Below are 17,309 nucleotides of genomic sequence, written 5' to 3' on the forward strand. Positions count from 1 at the left end.
TAAATAAGCCCATTTCATATACTAGCTTTCAAAGGCTCTTTTAAAGAAAATGTTTCTATTTACTTCAAATTTGAACTCATCAGGTGGAAAAAGAAGAAAAAAAAAAGAGGGGGAGGGGGGACCCAGCAGAAAGGCCAAATACAAAAAAAGATTCCCCTCCAATCCTACTAATTCCCCCGATCCGATCCGTCTCTGCCACTCACAAGGATAAGGAGTCTGGGGAAGGCTAGCAGCAGGGCAAGCGGTGAAGGCCCTCCATTCACTCCTGTGGGCCACCATCCAAAGGGTTACACACCCTCTGTTCAAGGAGAGCCTCATACAAAGCAGATCCTTACAAGTACTTCTTCTTAGAAAATACGCCCACGCTGTACAAGAGCGTTATTTTAAAGTAAGACTGTCCTCAGGTGGAGGTTAAACACAACAAAGGCTTCCATGTTGAAAGGCAGACAGTCCAGATACAAGCATAGACCTACACACGTATGAGAAAAAAAAAATCCCTAAGTAATTTATCATGAACAGCAATCGATACCAACAGGAGCCATTAGATTATTAATAAACCCAGAAAAGTGGAATGCATAGCAGCGAAAGTGGCTGGCTGCTGCGATCTAACCCCCCAGGAAGGGTAAAAATACGCCTGCGGAGGAGGGTCAAGCCCTCCGAAGATTTAGAGACCCCTCCCGCCCACCCGAGCACCCCCTGCCCTGGACGTCCAGCCCGCTGCACCGCACAGGATGCGAGCACACTTGCCAGCACTGCGAGTCCCGCAGAAAACTGGTGAATGAAATGCGCACGGAGACCAGCCTGGCTAGTGACCGCGGCGCAGAACCAGGGGTCGCTAACTAGCTTAGCCACAGGATTCTCCTGCAAATGTAATACAGGGAGCATATCCCCAACCCCGCAACGGGAACCCGATTCGTTCTCACTGACCCTTTCCAAAAATGGGGTGCAGGACGCAGGGTATGTGTCCCCCCGCCCCCTTAAACTAAATCGAAAAAATGCGAATCGGAAGCAGCCAGGAACATCCTGGGGAGGGAGGTTGGGGAAGACAGGAGACGCCGGGAGAAAGGCGAGACGAGACGGCTCTCCAACTCCCAGGGAATCGCCGTCGGTGTGATACGAATCAGTCCACCAGCCCCGCACAGGGGCTGGCGAGGAGTCCCCGTCGGAGACCCAGTGGGGCCGAAGGCGGGGATTAAAGGGGTGACCCCTCGGGGCGCGGGGAGGGAGTGCCGGGCACCGCTGCCCTGAAGGTCACCACGCGCCGGGCGGGGGCGGCTGGCGACGGGATGAGCTCCGGCTCTGCCGCGGCGGCTCGGAGGAGAGCGGCGAGTGCACGCACGGAGCCCCACCGAGCCGGTCCCTCGGGCCCTGGGCGGGGACTCCCGGCCGGACCGCGCTAAGGCGCACTCCCAGGAACCCGCTCACCTTTACGATCTCCCGTGCGGGCGCGGCAGGAGACAACCTGCAAGAGGCCCCCCGCACGCCCCCGCCAACTTCTCCCGGACCTGCTGAAGCCGCTGTGGGGCGCGGGGCACCCAACTGTCAGGACCCCCTCCGCGACTCCCTGACCCCCGAGTTCCGCCTGGCCTTCCCGCAGGTGACCTGCCCCATCGCCCCGGCCGCGGGCGGATGGCGGCCGCCACTCACCTCGCCCGGCAGCAGGAACCATTTTCCAAAGGAGAAAGGGAAGGGGGGGCTGCAGGGGGTCGGGGGCTGGGTGAGGGACAGCGGGAAGCGCAGAGCGCAGGGGCTCGGTCCTCGGCGAGTCCGCAGCCCGCTCGCAGGGCTGAGCGCGCCACGCGGAGGTGCGGCTGCACCTCGGGGATGAGGCTACGGAGCCGAGAGGCTCGGCGTCCACCAGCCGGGGCTCCCTACTCACGCTGCACAGTGAGGAGGCGGCAGAGCAGGAGGCGGCACCCGGCTCGGCCCCCGCCCAGAGCCCGGCAGCCGCCGAGTGGCCGCCCGGGTCCCCGCAGGACCCGCCTCCTCGGCTCCGCAAAGCCGCACACTGGGCGCGCCGCGCTCAGCACGGGTAGCTCCGCCAGCCTCACGCCGCCATCCGCAAAGGCAGCGGCGGGCGGGGTGCAGACCCCTCGCTGAGCACCGCAGCCCGACCCGCTAGGGGCGGGGCCCGCGGCCACTCGGCGGACGGCCGAGCACGAGGGGGCTGCGCGCAGCTGAGGGCTAGAGCCCCGTTGGCACCGGGTGGCCCTCAAGATCGTCGGAGGAGGCAGGGGGAGAGAACTCTCACCCGTTCCGGTCTGGTGCTCCCTTCTCTTCACACCCACACGCCTCCCGCTCCACGCTGGCGGCGCAGCTGCTCCCGCTGCCACTGCCACCGCCGCCGCCGAAGCTCGCGCCGCCGCCGCTGCCGCCTTGGCTGGGCGCGGTCACGTGACACGACCCGCGGGGAGCCTGGGGGCGGGCGGGCGCGCGCGCACGCGGTGAGCGCCGGGCTGGGACCGGGACTGGGAGCCCGGCGGCGCGGAGGGGGCGTTTAAGGGGAGGACCCAGCGAGCGCGCCCCCGGCTGGCGAGCGCGCGCCCGGCGAGGAGAACTTGCCGCGCGGTCCGGAAAGGGTGCTGGAGTGCGGGGCGGGGGGGCCCACGCCTCCGCCCGGCCCTCCCTCTCTTCCTTCCCAGAGCGCCGGGACTCGCCGCTGCCCCCGCCCCGTGTCTCAAGCGCCTTTCCTCCTGCCGCCGCCTGCGATTGGCTGGGAGGGTCTGACGTCCGTGTTTCCATGACGTAGCGGGGCGGGGGGTGGCGAGGGCGGAGTGGGTGGCTGGGGCGTGCGGGGCGGTGACGACGTCAGTCACAGCTGCTGTGCCGGTGCGGGGTCGGGGGCTCCCGCGACCGTGGAGGCTGGAGCGCGCTGACTGCCGCAGGCGGACGCGGGCGCCTTCCCCGGGGGCCCCGCCCGAGCCACCCGCGGCCCGCGCCCCCCCGGGCCCAGGAGCAGTGCCGCGGGGCGCCGGAGGGCGAGCGCTCCAGGGGACGGCAGGTTCAGGCTGACCATTTGTCAGCGGATTTGAAAGGCTTCTCGCCGCTTCTCTTCACTCCCTGCCGGACTCGTTGCCCGTCCCGGGCCGTGACGCCCACGCCGGACAACCCAAGTGCCTCCCAACTCGTTTCCTTCTGGGAGAGGAGGGCCCACCCTCCCCACGAGTGCCGGACGCCCCTTCTCCGTGGCTGAGGGTCGCCCTCGCAACCTGGGATCCCTCTTCAGCGCGCAAAGGGTTAACCGGCGCCCCCGGTGCCAACAGGCCCCCCCCCGACCCGCGCGTAACATCCCCGCGTCTTCCTTTGGGTTTGCTGGTTCTGCCGATGCCCAACTGTTGGCTCTTACAGTTCACTTGTGCCGTCTTTACCCATCACCCTTCTTTCGTGTGGGGAAAAGACAAAACACACCGAGTAACACGCGGAATGCAGATGCTAAAAGGTAGTCAGCTTTGCCCAACCTTCAAGAGATTTTGCAAGTTAATCAGAACCATCCATCGTGACGTCTACTTTAAAAATAAAACGGTTTTGCCCTGGCTGATTTGGCTCAGTGGATAGGGCGTCAGCCTGTGGACTGAAGGGTCCCAGGTTCGATTCTGGTCAAGGGCACATGCCCGGGTTGCGGCTAGATCCCCATTAGAGGACGTGCAGGTGGCAGCCAATCAATGATTCTCTCTCATCATTGATGTTTCTATCTCTCTTTCCTCTCCCTTCCTCTCTGAAATCAATAAAGATATATTTTAAAAAATAAAAATAAAACGGTTTTTCCTTCCTACACACAAATACACAGATATGTAAAGATTAGTGTCTTACCTAAGACACTGTGCTGCATCTTCCTTTAATCGGCTCTATTTGAACTAACCATCGCGGCTCATTCAGAGACCTTGTCAGTATTGTGTTCAATACCACTTAATCAGGGCAAAAAGATAAGTTCTGCAGTCTCCTCCTTTCTCTTCATTCCAAGACTGGAAAAATTACTCTTTGTAACGTCTTCCTAAAAGCATACCGGCGATGTGAAGGACTTTATTACGTATATTCAGTCTCTAAAAGCTTTTATTTTAAAATATTTTTAAAGGTTTAGAAACAAAATATGTAAAAGTTTAGAAAGCAAAAACTCCTAGTGAATCCTGTTGAAAATAAACTTTTTAATTAATTTGTCTTACCAGGACACACATTACCAAGTTGTGAGCTGTTCCCTTGACCAGCAAAGTTCGCACTGGGCAGAATGACACAGTTTTTCCTCTCATTAATCACTGTTAAGGAATTGGTTGGTGTGGTACAATAGCCCTTCCTGACATTATTTAAAAACTTAACAGAACATATTAACTTTTCAAAACAGCCTAGAGACATTTAAGAATCATTGGCTTTTGTCCAACTTTTCCTCCAAGGAAATCACAATAGAAAATTGAATTATGCATTCTACTGTCATCAAGAGTGTGACATTAAAGTAATATACGTATGAATCCTTGCTATAGTGCACTAGCAAAATGGATAACAGATTAAACTAAAATTTGTTCACTTTGTGGGTTTATTGCAGCTCCAAATTATAAAATATACACTCTTAAAGTGTACTCATGAAAAATTACTCAGCATGTTCAATTTAGAACATGATTTCAATGGAGATTTTACTTATAGAGATTATATACATATACATCCAAGAACATATTTATATGTATTATTTTCATGAAATGTGAGTCACAATGACTTACTTTTACAGTAGTAGTCAAGATGATTGTACTCTGTAGTTTGATTTCTATGTTTTCATTCCTTAAATAGCAATAAAGGCTGAAAGCAATATAGAAATAATTGCACATTAGGAAATTCTTTTTTTCTCTCCCTAAGATTTAGTATTGAAACCTCCTTATGTCTCAATGCCATATGTCTCAATGTAAAAATCAAGAAAATATTTGATCACATAATTAGCATTTCCTAAAAAATGGAGCTACTGGAATTCAAAGATGCTACTGGACATATGACCATATCTTTTTAATGTTTGACCTCATCCCATAGATTTAATTGATCTAATTATAATAAGAACAGTATAATAATGCAATTTATTGTCAAGAGACTTAATCTTAAAAAGTTCTCTTAACACTCTTTGAATATCTTTTTAGTTACAATGCAAAATTTATAAAAGTATTTAAATCCTATGGCCAGTTACTATTTACATTGTAGCACTGTTTGAAGATAGGCAGTGTATTCAAAATAATGTATTTTGCAAATTATGAAAGTAAATTCCTTCTAGTGGAATAAATCTAAACTGTTGACAACTTTTCTGATAAATTGATCAATATGAACTAATCATGTGTAACTCATGGAGACAGTTTTCTAAAACCTCAATGTAATCAAGTGTAAAGGAAACATTAAGATTTTTATTCCCTCAAGAATCTGTTACATATATCTAGAAACATGACAAAATGAAGACATCCAATAGCAGCATATTTGAAAACCATATCATTTCCTCAAATACACACTTATATATATGTGAATGTCTCAGTTCTGATCATTGCAAAATGCTAAAGAGAACTGGCAGGTGAAGGGAAGCAGGGGAGGAAGAATATTCAATGCTTCATTAAAAAGTAGTTGTATATGTTCCCAAATTTCCATCAACGGGATGACTAGAGAGAAGTCAAGAGAAACATTACTTAGCTGAAAACCACAGAGAACTGTTACCTATTAGCAACAAATTAATTACATTTGCTGCATTAAATGAAGTATGATTATGGGAAAGCCTATAATAAGAATTTTCAAGTCACATATTGGAAAATTTTTATGGGTGAAAAATGCAAAATGGTTAGATGTCATTGTTTGACAGGAATTATTTAACACCATGTATTCTAGGTATAAAATATTGTTTTCTACCCCAAATATTGTATAATCTAGGTCATATAGAGTACAGTTCTAAATCCAAATTCCAGAGAACCCAAAAAGGGAAAGCTCATATTTAAATGTTCTTGAGGATTTGAACTTGACTTGTGCAAGGGTGGATTTAAATTAATGCAAAAGAGGATGGGCAGTAGAAATGCCAGGAAATACTACCTGGGAATTAAGAAGTTTACTACATTCATGTTCCTATCCTTCCATTATCCACGAAACATATATTTGCTACCTTGGATATCCTTCACCTACATAAGTGGAACTCACTTATTTTCACACTAATAATGGTGAGTTACATAAGCTTGTTGTGAGATTTTGGTGTGATATCTATATGATGTTCTTAACAGAGTACTTGATGTGTAGTAAGGGCTCATAAATATCATTACTACTCATAAGCAGTCATTCTTTATCCCTTATTACAAGCAAATGTACTGCAAACGAGAATGTACATATTTATTTAGTTTAGTTGCAAGGGGTTTATTATTCTAACATTAGAAGTTCAGAGGTAGGTGATGGCATGGTTGATTCAGATCCTGGCTACAGCCCTCAAGGACCCAGGCTCACAGCTTTCTGCTCTACCATCCTCAGTGTATAACCACTTCAATATCTTTTTATGCTAACAATAGGACAATTCACAGGATTTTCTCACATTTGAAGCAAATCTTACATTTCCATATTTTTAGTGCTTATATTCTTACAGTTTTTCATTGCTGCCCACCTTTTTAAAAAAAAAAAAAAAAACTTCATTGTTTTTCAGGACATTAGAATGTGAGAAGAACCACCTGTGTGTGCTGAGGAATGCAGATTTCTGGGGCCATACTCACAGAGTTTCTGCTTGAGTCTGTTTGCAGTGTAGCAAGCAGCTATACATTTTTGACAGTCCCTTTAGGTCAGTGGTTCTCAGCCTTGGTTGCACATTAGAATCACCTGGGAATCTTTTTAAAATCCTGATTTCCGGGTCTCATCCTCCGGAAATTCTGTTTCTTTTTTACTAGTGTTGTGGCCTCACCCCACAACAAAGAAACAGAATTTCTTGAGGATGAGGCCCAGAAATCAGGATTTTAAAAAGATTCCCAGGTGATTCTAATGTGCAGCCAAGGTTGAGAACCACTGCTTTAGGTGATTTTGAAGCACCTCACCATCTCTGTTTCCTTCCTTTGCCATATCTTTTGTTGTGTTTTTCATTAGTTCTTCTTCCTCTTTCCCTGGCTATTTCCAGTACTAAGTTCTCAATTCTAACTTCTATAAAGTTCACCAGTTTTCATGGCTGCAACCCTTCATTTTATTCATTAACCGTTTATGACCCTGACAGCCATCCTCTCAGCTTACTAACATAAAAATACAAAGATGTCTGTTTAGGAGGCATTAGCATAAAGGTCATAGTTTATCTATCCATTTAAACAAAGAAGCTTTTATTAAGCACTTATTGCTTGCCAGGCCTAACAGAACCTGACACGTAATAGGTGCTTAAAATAAAAATAGGCTGAGATGAATGAACAAACAAATGAACTATCTTCTCTCTGATGATGAATTCTAAATTTATATCTACTGCCTTGCTCCTTTATTCTGGTGACTGGGCTCCAGGTTCATTTTTTCCCTCCAGATAGAAATATTGGAAAGAAGCCAATTTACCAGTCATCCAAAAGACAAGTCATTGAGGGCCATTTTTTGGACTTATGTATTTTTGATGGCAGAGAAGAAGGAGGTCAAGGGAAATGAGCTGAGAATTCTGGGGAATGGGGAGAGGTCAGAAGAAGGTAGGACTTAAAACAGATGGAGGTGGTTACTTTGAAAAGAAAAGGGAACATCTTTTTCTCTGATATAGATGAAAAAGGCAAAAAAAGTGCAAAAGAAGAGTAAAAGTTGAAGTTTAGAAGAAGGAGGACTTAGGATAAATGGCATCCTGATATTCCATATATAATAGGTACTTATGGTGATCAACCAGAATTGAGGAAGAGTAAGGACTGGAATGAGCAGATTAAAGAAACTGAAGGATAAGCAAACAATAAAATGTTACTCAATGCCTACATAAATTTAGAGTATGATTTTATAGCAATATAAGTTTGCATGATATTCTCTGGTGACTCAGAATTGGCATTTCCCATTACAGTTATTGTTGACAGTTCAAAGGAATCTGGTACAGTAGGGATGGGCATGAGCACAGCATTAGTCTGCTAGGGATGCTATAAAATACCACAGACTGGGTGGTTTCAATATGTTTTTTTTTCTCATTGATTTTAGAGAGTAAGGGGGTGGGAAAGAGAGAGGGAGAGAGAGAGAGAGAGAGAGAGAGAGAGGAGAGAGAAACATCAATGATGAGAGAGAATCATTGATCAGCTGCCTCCTGCACACCCCTTACTGGGGATTGAGCTCACAACTTAGGCATGTACCTTGACCAGAATCGAACCCTGATTCATAGGTTAACGTTCAACCACTGAACAACACCGGCTGGGCAGACTGGGTGGTTTAAAAACAAAAATTATTTTTTCACAGTTCTGAAATCTAGAAGTCCAAGATAAAGGTGCCTTAAAGGTTGGTTTCTAGCGGGACCTCTCTTCCTGGCTTGTAGACAGCCACCTTCTTGCAGTGTTTGTTCCTCTGTGTGCCTGCATGGAGAAAAAGATCTGTGGTATCTCTTCCTCTTCTTATAAACCCTAGGAGATTAGGGCCCATGCCCAGCCAGTGTGGTCAGTGGTTGACTGTTGACCCACGAACTAGGAGGTCATGGTTTGATTCTAGGGCAGGGAACATGCCCTGGTTGTAGGCTTTATCCCCAGTGGGGTGCATGCAGAAGGCAGCCAATCAGTGATTCCATCTCATCATTGATATTTCCAGCTAATCGGTGATTCCATCTCATCATTGATATTTCCAGCTAATCAGTTATTCCATCTCATCATTGATATTTCCATCACTCGCCCTCTCCCTTCCTCTCTCTGAAATCAATAAAAACATATTAAAAAAGAGAGAGAGAGATTAGGGCCCCATCTTTGTGATCTCCTTAATTACTCCCTAAATGCCCTATCTCCAAATATCATCATCACACTTGGGGGTTAGGGCTTCAACATTTGAATTTGGGTTTGGGGGACACAATTCATTTCATAATACAGACTTATCTGGTGAGCATTTTTCAGAATTCACATATCAGGGTCCCTACTCAGATCTACTGGGTCAGATTTCCTGCCTGTGGTAGAAATAGAGAACTCAAAAGTGGAACAGCCATTTGTGCACAAACAGATATCAGCCCAGGTGATTAGTGAACTTGGAAATGAGTCATAAGCATGGGGCTTTAATGATGGGAAATGTAGCCAGACCTGAGTGAGGCAGGAAGCTGGAATTGAACCCCCTGTAAAGCCAGAATCCTGCCTTCTAACCAGTGATATGCTGATACCAGTTCCTACCAGTGGCCTTGCTCAGCTCTTCCCCAAACTCCCACATGTACCTGCAAGAGAGTCAGTATTTGAATGCAGGCAATGCAGAAGGCATCAGCTGCCAAAGGGGCTTGCAGTGCAGTGTAGCGAAGAAAAGAGACTTTTCTCTTTTCTCTTCCTCCATCCTCCCTATCCTCAACACTAAAAGAGCGATGGCTTCTGGAAGGGAGGGAGGAGGAGAATAAAAGTGCAAAGAGACGTTGAGGGGGAGGGGAATCATTTGACTCAGATGGAGATTCAAGTTTGTAACAGTGAACTAAATTTTCATAGTTGAAAGGTCCCAGAAAGTTAAAGAATCTCCTTCAAATATTGTTAAAGAATAGGAATGGGGGAATCATTGGATCATGGTTGAAATTACTTATTCAAGAAAAATAATTCACTGAATTGAGTTGAAGCAGTTGTTATCAAAATAAGAATAATTGAGTGAACGAAATGGAAGGGCTAAAGCAATTGCAAACCATAGTTACATGGAATATAACTGACAGGTTTCTAGAGACGGGGCTGAGTTGGACAGGTAAGGAGCTACTTTGTGGTAGAGACATGGAGGGAGCACCAACTTTGAAATTGTATAAATAAAACTGCTAAATTATCATCACCATGAAAATCTGGCAATAAGCTGTGTCTGGTCAGATACATCTTCCTATTTCTGTGTAGGCCTAGAAATAACGATTTTTTAAAAATGAAATTTCTTCATGGTAATGATGGAGAAACTTCTGGAAGATAGCTTGTCACAGATTTAAATTGTTTTTTTCTACTCTATTCTCCTGGCTATTGTGAGTTTTCTGGTTCTAGACCACAAGCCAAGTTCAGACTATTTGATTTGCATTTCTCTTTTGGAATCTATGTCATCCAGGTTCTGATTCTTTTTTGTGAACACTAGTAACTGTGTCTTCTTAATCTTCTGCTTGCCTATTAAACCTCCAACCCAATGATTAGACTTTCTTCTCACATCTATTTATATTCACTTCTGCTTGCTTGTGGCTTAGTTTCTGACCTCACTAGCTCATCTTGAACTTTAATTGTGCCTGTTGCTGAAAAAATGTCCTGGTGGCTGATTCCCATGCCTTGCAAGATTGTCAACTTCCCTGAATTTCTGGCTTTCCCAGTTGTAAATTCTAGACCTCTTTTTTAATGCATTGCTATCATCACACACAACCCTAGCATTTAGAGTTACATGTGTTTGTCCATTATTTCACTTCTTATTTTATTCACCATTTTTTCACATTTTCAAATGCCTTGTTTCAGTGTAAGCTATATGAATTCACTCTACCACTGAGCAAAGAGTTTTTCCACAACAAAATGGTTTTTCCCAAATAATAATGTCTGTTTATAGGACTATAAGAACACTTCTATATGAAATAATTTGCCAGAAAATAGGAAAATGTAATTTTGATTTGGTTATGTTAAATTTTGTTTGAACTACCATTAGTCTATTGCTATAATAGCATGTGTATATAACCTGTATTCATGGTAATATTTTGGAAGGTCGTTCTATTTTAACTAAAGATAATAATGTTTTTACTTCTCCCATTTTCTTAAATATGGTGCATATTCCCTATTATCACATTAATGCTTGTCTTGCATACATTTTGCCACCCTTTTCTGTGGTATACATTGTCACTGTTCTTTATAATTCCTCTTCATGTCTTAAAAATGAAGTGCTAAGCACTTAGCAGCCTCATATTCTTCTTATTTCTGTGCTTAGTTATCTTTTCTAAGATTTTGAAACCTTATCCATTACTATTATAAACAGAAAAATAATTAAGCTGCCACCTCCATATCATTCTTTTTTATCTGTAGGAATTCAAACTTTAAAACTAGGTAGTGTCATATAAATGTGTATACATCTTTTATATATTTCCCCTAATATATCTCATATTTTGGATATTTATAATTATATTTTAACAGTAAGTATGTATAATTATCTACATGTATGTATTTATACCTTAACATGAGTAGTACCAAAGTTGTATAATTTGTCCAGGGTAGTTCTTGCTGTGGAGGCATAAAAGGCAGTACAGAATATAACGTCTGCACTTAGAGAATATATACATTCAGTAGTCCTGAAAAGTCATAAAATAGCAAAAAAACCCAAAGAATTTATAAATATGTGACAGTATAATACACATCATATAAATCCAATGTATGAATTGAGACAATTAAATTCATTGCAAAAATTATTATAAGAAAGATGAGTCTTAAACTTGGTTTTGAGAAGGAGGCAATGTGACATTTAGGAAGACCCTGAGATTTGAAGTAAGACAGGCCTGGATTCAAATTCCAGTTCTGTGAGGAGTAGCCACCCCACGACCACCCGAGGAGCAGCCACCGCCCCATGACTGCAAGAGGAGTGATCCTGTGACCTGCCACCAGGCCCTTCACTGCAGCCACAGGCCCAGTGTAATTCGACACCTAGGTCCTTCAGTGAGAGCAAAAATGGGGATACAGAAGAACAATCCCCAAAAGAAAGAAAAAGAGAAATCGCCAGAAAAGGAACTAAATGAAACGAAGGCATGCAATATGTCAAAAAAAATTTATACAGTTCATAAGCCAGATGGATAAGAAAATCAACAACTATGTAAAAATCAAGAAGAAATAAAGAGTGATATAGCTCCAATAAAAAACACTATGGAAGCTTTCAACAGTAGACTAAGAGAAGTAGAGGACCGAATTAGCGAGTTAGAAAACAGGAAAGCAAAACACACCCAATCTGAACTGCGATTGGAGAAAAAAAAAAATCAAAATACAGGAAGAGAGCCTGAGGGAGCTTTGGGACAACATGAAACAAAGCAACATGCATATAATAGAGGTGCCAGAACGACAAGAAGAGGAGCAAGGGCTAGAAAACCTATTTGAAGAAATAATGTCAAACAACTTCCCTCATCTGGGGAAGAAAAAAGTCACACAAGCACAGATAGTCCCAACAAGATAAAACTGAAAAGACCCACACCAAAACACATCATAATTACAATGGCAAATGTTAACGACAAAAAGAGAATCTTAAAGGGTGCAAGAGAGAGACAGAGAATTAACTACAAGGGATCTCCCATTAGATTATCAAATGATTTCTCAACAGAAACACATCAGGCCAGAAAGGAATGGAAGGAAGTATAGAGGGAGATGCAAAGCAAGGGACTAAATCCAAGAATACTCTATCCAGCAAGCCTATCATTCAAAATTGAAGGGGAAATCAGGAGCTTCACAGACAAAGAAAGGCTAAGGGAGTTTACCACTACCAAGCCAGCAATGCAAGAAATGCTAAAGGGACTGTTGTAAAAAGAGAAAAAAAAGGGAGGTTTCGGGGAGAGGAACACAGGCAAAAAAATAAATAAATAAAAGTGGCTACAAACAAGTACTTATCAATAATAACTTTAAATGTAAATGCACTAAATGCTCCAATCAAAAGACATCAAGTGGCTCAATGGATAAGAATACATGACCCATATATTTGCTGTCTACAAGAGACCCACCTCAGAACAAGAGACTTACACAGAATGAAAGTGAAGGGATGTAAAAATATCTTTCAGACACATGGAAATGAAAATAAAAGCTGGGATAGCAATACTTATATCTGACAAAATAGTTCTCAAAGTGAAGGCCATAACAAGAGATAAGGAAGGCCACTTCATACTACTAAAGGGATTGATAAAACAAGAGGATATAATTCTGGTAAACATATATGCACCCAATGCAGGAGCACCCAAATACATAAAAAAACTTCTGGAAGATCTCAAGGGAGAGATCAACAGCAATATGGTCATAGTAAGGGACTTTAGTACCCCACTGACATCACTGGATAAATCCTCTAGGAAAAAATTCAGCAAAGAAACAGCAATCCTAAATGACTCACTAGATCAGATGGACTTAATTGACATCTTCAGAACATTTCACCCTAAAGCTACAGAATATACATTCTTCTCAAGTGCACATGGGACATTTTCTTTTTTTTTTTTTTTATTGCTTAAAGCATTACAAAGGGTATTACATATGTGTCCTTTTTTCCCCCCCACCCTTGACAAGCCCCTGCCCTCCCTTACCCCCCAGTGTCTTATGTCCATTAGTTATGGTTATATGGATGCATACAAGTCCTTCGGTTGATCTCTTACTCCCCTCCCTCCTGTCCCCCAACCCTCCCTGGCCTTACCACTGAAGTCCGACAATCGGTTTGAGGCAGCTCTGCCACTGTATTTATTATTGTTCAAAAGTTTGTAATGGTCTTAATTATCCATGAAAGAATGAGATCATGTGGTATTTTTCCTTCATTGACTGGCTTGTTTCACTTAGCATAATGCTCTCCAGTTCCATTCATGCTGTTGCAAATGGTAAGAGTTCCTTCTTTTTTACAGCACCATAGTATTCCATCGTGTAGATGTACCACAGTTTTCTAATCCATTCATCTACTGATGGGCACTTAGGCTGTTTCCAGATCTTAGCTATGGTGAATTGTGCTGCTATGAAAATCTGGGTGCATATATCCTTTCTGATTGGTGTTTCTGGTTTCTTGGGATATATTCCTAGAAGTGGGATCACAGGGTCAAATGGGAGTTCCATTTCCAATTTTTTGAGGAACCTCCATACTGCCTTCCATAGTGGCTGCACCAGTCTGCATTCCCACCAGCAGTGCACAAGTGTTCCTTTTTCTCCACATCCTCTCCAGCATTTGTCGTTTGTTGATTTGTTGATGATGGCCATTCTGACAGGTGTGAGATGGTACCTCATTGTTGTTTTGATTTGCATCTCTCGGATGATTAGTGACTTTGAGCATGTTTTCATATGCCTCTTGGCTTTCTGAATGTCCTCTTTTGAAAGGTGTCTATTTAGCTCCTTTGCCCATTTTTTGATTGGATTGTTTATCTTCTTTTTGTTAAGTTGTATGAGTTCCCTATAAATTTTGGAGATTAAGCCCTTATCAGATATGACGTTGGCAAATATGTTTTCCCACGCAGTGGGTTTTCTTGTTGTTTTGTTGATGGTTTCTTTTGCTGTGCAGAAGCTTTTTATTTTGATGTAGTCCCATTTGTTCATTTTCTCTTTAGTTTCAACTGCCCTAGGAGCTGTATCAGTGAAGAAATTGTTTTGGCATATGTCTGAGATTTTGTTGCCTTTGTATTCTTCTAGAATTTTTATGGTTTCCTGTAGTACATTTAAGTCCTTTATCCATTTTGAGTTTATTCTTGTGTATGGTGTAAGTTGGTGGTCTAGTTTCATTTTCTTGCATATGTCTGTCCAATTTTCCCAACACCATTTATTGAAGAGACTATCTTGGCTCCATTGTATGTTCATGCCTCCTTTGTCAAAAATTAATTGAGCATATTGGTTCGGGCTAATTTCTGGACTCTCTATTCTATTCCACTGATCTATATGTCTGTTCTTGTGCCAGTACCAGGCAGTTTTGAGAACAGTGGCTTTGTAATACAGCTTGATATCTGGCATTGAGATCCTACCTACTTTGTTCTTTCTCAGGATCGTTGCAGCTATTTGGGGTCTTTTTTTATTCCAGATGAATTTTTGGAGAGTTCGTTCTAGATCTTTGAAGAAGGCCATTGGTATTTTAATGGGAAGTGCGTAGAATGTATAGATTGCTTTGGGTAGTATGGACATTTTAATGATGTTGATTCTACCAATCCAAGAACTTGGTATGTTCTTCCATCTGTTTATGTCTTCCTCTATCTCTTTTTTCAACGTCCTGTAGTTTTCTGAGTAGAGGTCTTTAACCTCTTTAGTTAAGTTTATTCCTAGGTATCTTAATTTTTTTGGTGCGATGGTAAATGGGATTGTTTTTCTGATCTCCCTTTCTGAAAGTTCACTATGGGTGTATAGAAATGCCTCAGATTTCTTGGGGTTAATTTTGTATCCTGCTACATTGCCAAATTCATGTATTAAGTCTAGTAGCTTTTTGATGGAGTCTCTAGGGTTTTGTATGTATAATATCATGTCATCTGCAAATAAGGACAGTTTTACTTCCTCTTTTCCAATTTGGATGCCTTTTATTTCTTCTTCTTGCCTAATTGCAATGGCTAATACTTCCAGGACTATGTTGAACAGGAGTGGTGAGAGTGGGCATCCCTGTCTTGTTCCTGTTCTTAGGGGAAATGGTGTTAGTTTTTGTCCATTGAGTATGATGTTGGCTGTGGGCCTGTCATATATGGCTTTTATTATGTTGAGGTATGATCCTTCTATTCCCACCTTTCTGAGAGTTTTTATCAAAAATGGGTGTTGGATTTTGTCGAATGCTTTTTCTGCATCAATTGATATGACCATGTGGTTTTTTTCTTTCAATTTGTTTATGTGATGTATCACATTTATTGATTTACGGATGTTGTACCATCCTTGCATCTCTGGGATAAATCCTACTTGGTCATGGTGTATGATCCTTCTGATGTACTGCTGGATCCGATTTGCTAAGATTTTCTTGAGGATTTTGGCATCTATGTTCATGAGGGATATTGGCCTGTAATTTTCTTTCATTGTGATGTCTTTACCTGGTTTTGGTATTAGGGTGATGCTGGCTTCATAGAATGAGCTTGGAAGCGTTCCTTCCTCTTGAATTTTTTGTAGTAGTCTGAGGAGGGTAGGTTTTAGTTCTTCCTTGAATGTTTGGTAGAACTCCCCTGTGAAGCCGTCTGGTCCTGGGCTTTTGTTTGCTGGAAGCTTTCTGATGACTGCTTCAATTTCTTCCATAGTTATTGGCCTATTGAGGTTTTTAGATTCTTCCTGATTGAGTTTTGGAATGTTGTATTTTTCTAGGAATTTGTCCATTTCCTCCAGGTTGTCTAGTTTGTTGGAGTAGAGTTGCCCGTAGTATTGTTTAACAATCATTTGTATTTCTGTGGGGTCTGTTGTTATTTCGCCTCTATCATTTCTGCTTTGGTTTATTTGGGACCTCTCTCTTTGCTTCTTGGTGAGCCTGGCTAGGGGTTTGTCAATCTTGTTTATCCTTTCAAAGAACCAGCTCTTGGTTTCATTGATTTTCTGTATTGTTTTTTTGGTCTCTATTTCATTGATTTCTGCTCTAATCTTTATTATCTCCTTCCTTCTGCTCACTCTGGGGTTTTCTTGTTGCTCTCTTTCTAATTCTTTGAGTTGTAGAGTTAGATGATTGACTACCATTTTTTCTTGTTTTTTGAGATAGGCCTGTAGAGCTATAAACTTTCCTCTCAGGACTGCTTTCATTGTGTCCCAGAGGTTTTGGATTGTTGTGTTTTCATTGTCATTAGTGTCCAGAATGTTTTTAATTTCTTCTTTGATGTCATCGGTAACCCAATCAATATTTAATAACATGCTATTCAGCTTCCAAGTGTTTGAGTATTTTGGGTTGTTTTTATTGTAGTTTATTTCTAACATTATGCCATCGTGGTCTGCGAAGAAGCTTTTTATGATTTCAATCTTCTTGAATTTGTGGAGACTTTGCTTGTGACCCAATATGTGGTCTATTTTTGAATATGTCCCATGAGCACCTGAGAGGAATGTATATTCCGCAGCTGTGGGGTGAAGTGTTCTGAAGATGTCAATTAAGTCCATCTGATCTAGTGAGTCATTTAGGATTGCTGTTTCTTTGCTGAGTTTTTGTCTAGCGGATTTATCCAGTGATGTCAGTGGTGTATTAAAGTCCCCTACTATGATTGTATTGTTGTCGATCTCTCCCCTGATATCTTCCAGAAGTTTTCTTATGTATGTGGGTGCTCCTGCATTGGGTGCATATATGTTTACCAGGGTTATATCTTCTTGTTGTATTGATCCCTTTAGTATTATGAAGTGGCCTTCCTTATCTCTGGTTATGGCCTTCACTTTGAGATGTATTTTGTCAGATATAAGTATTGCTACCCCAGCTTTCTTTTCCTTTCCATTTGCGTGAAAGATATTTTTCCATCCCTTCACTTTCAGTCTGTGTGAGTCCCTTCTAATGAGGTGGGTCTCTTGTAGACAGCAGATGTATGGGTCATGTTTTTTTATCCATTCAGCCACTCGATGTCTTTTGGTTGGAGCATTTAGTCCATTTACATTTAA

General features: G+C 42.9%; 1 protein-coding gene across 5 annotated transcripts in view; it reads right to left on the reverse strand.

Annotated features, from left to right (window-relative positions):
* Window positions 1-2,354, reverse strand: part of ATP2B1 (ATPase plasma membrane Ca2+ transporting 1) — a 139,271-nt gene extending 136,917 nt beyond the window's left edge. For 4 of the 5 annotated variants that reach the window (XM_070409614.1, XM_070409612.1, XM_070409610.1 and 1 more), the window contains exon 1: window positions 2,252-2,354. The gene's annotated coding sequence lies outside the window, so the exon portion shown is untranslated. Of the gene's footprint in view, window positions 1-1,647; window positions 1,864-2,251 lie in introns of those variants that run through there. The other variant, XM_070409611.1, reaches the window with a different exon arrangement.
* Between the last annotated feature and the right edge of the window lie 14,955 nt (window positions 2,355-17,309).

Source organism: Myotis yumanensis, unplaced genomic scaffold, assembly GCF_028538775.1.
Source record: "Myotis yumanensis isolate MYYU_CA2020_CCGP unplaced genomic scaffold, mMyoYum1.0.hap1 SCAF_3, whole genome shotgun sequence".
NCBI lineage: Eukaryota > Metazoa > Chordata > Mammalia > Chiroptera > Vespertilionidae > Myotis > Myotis yumanensis.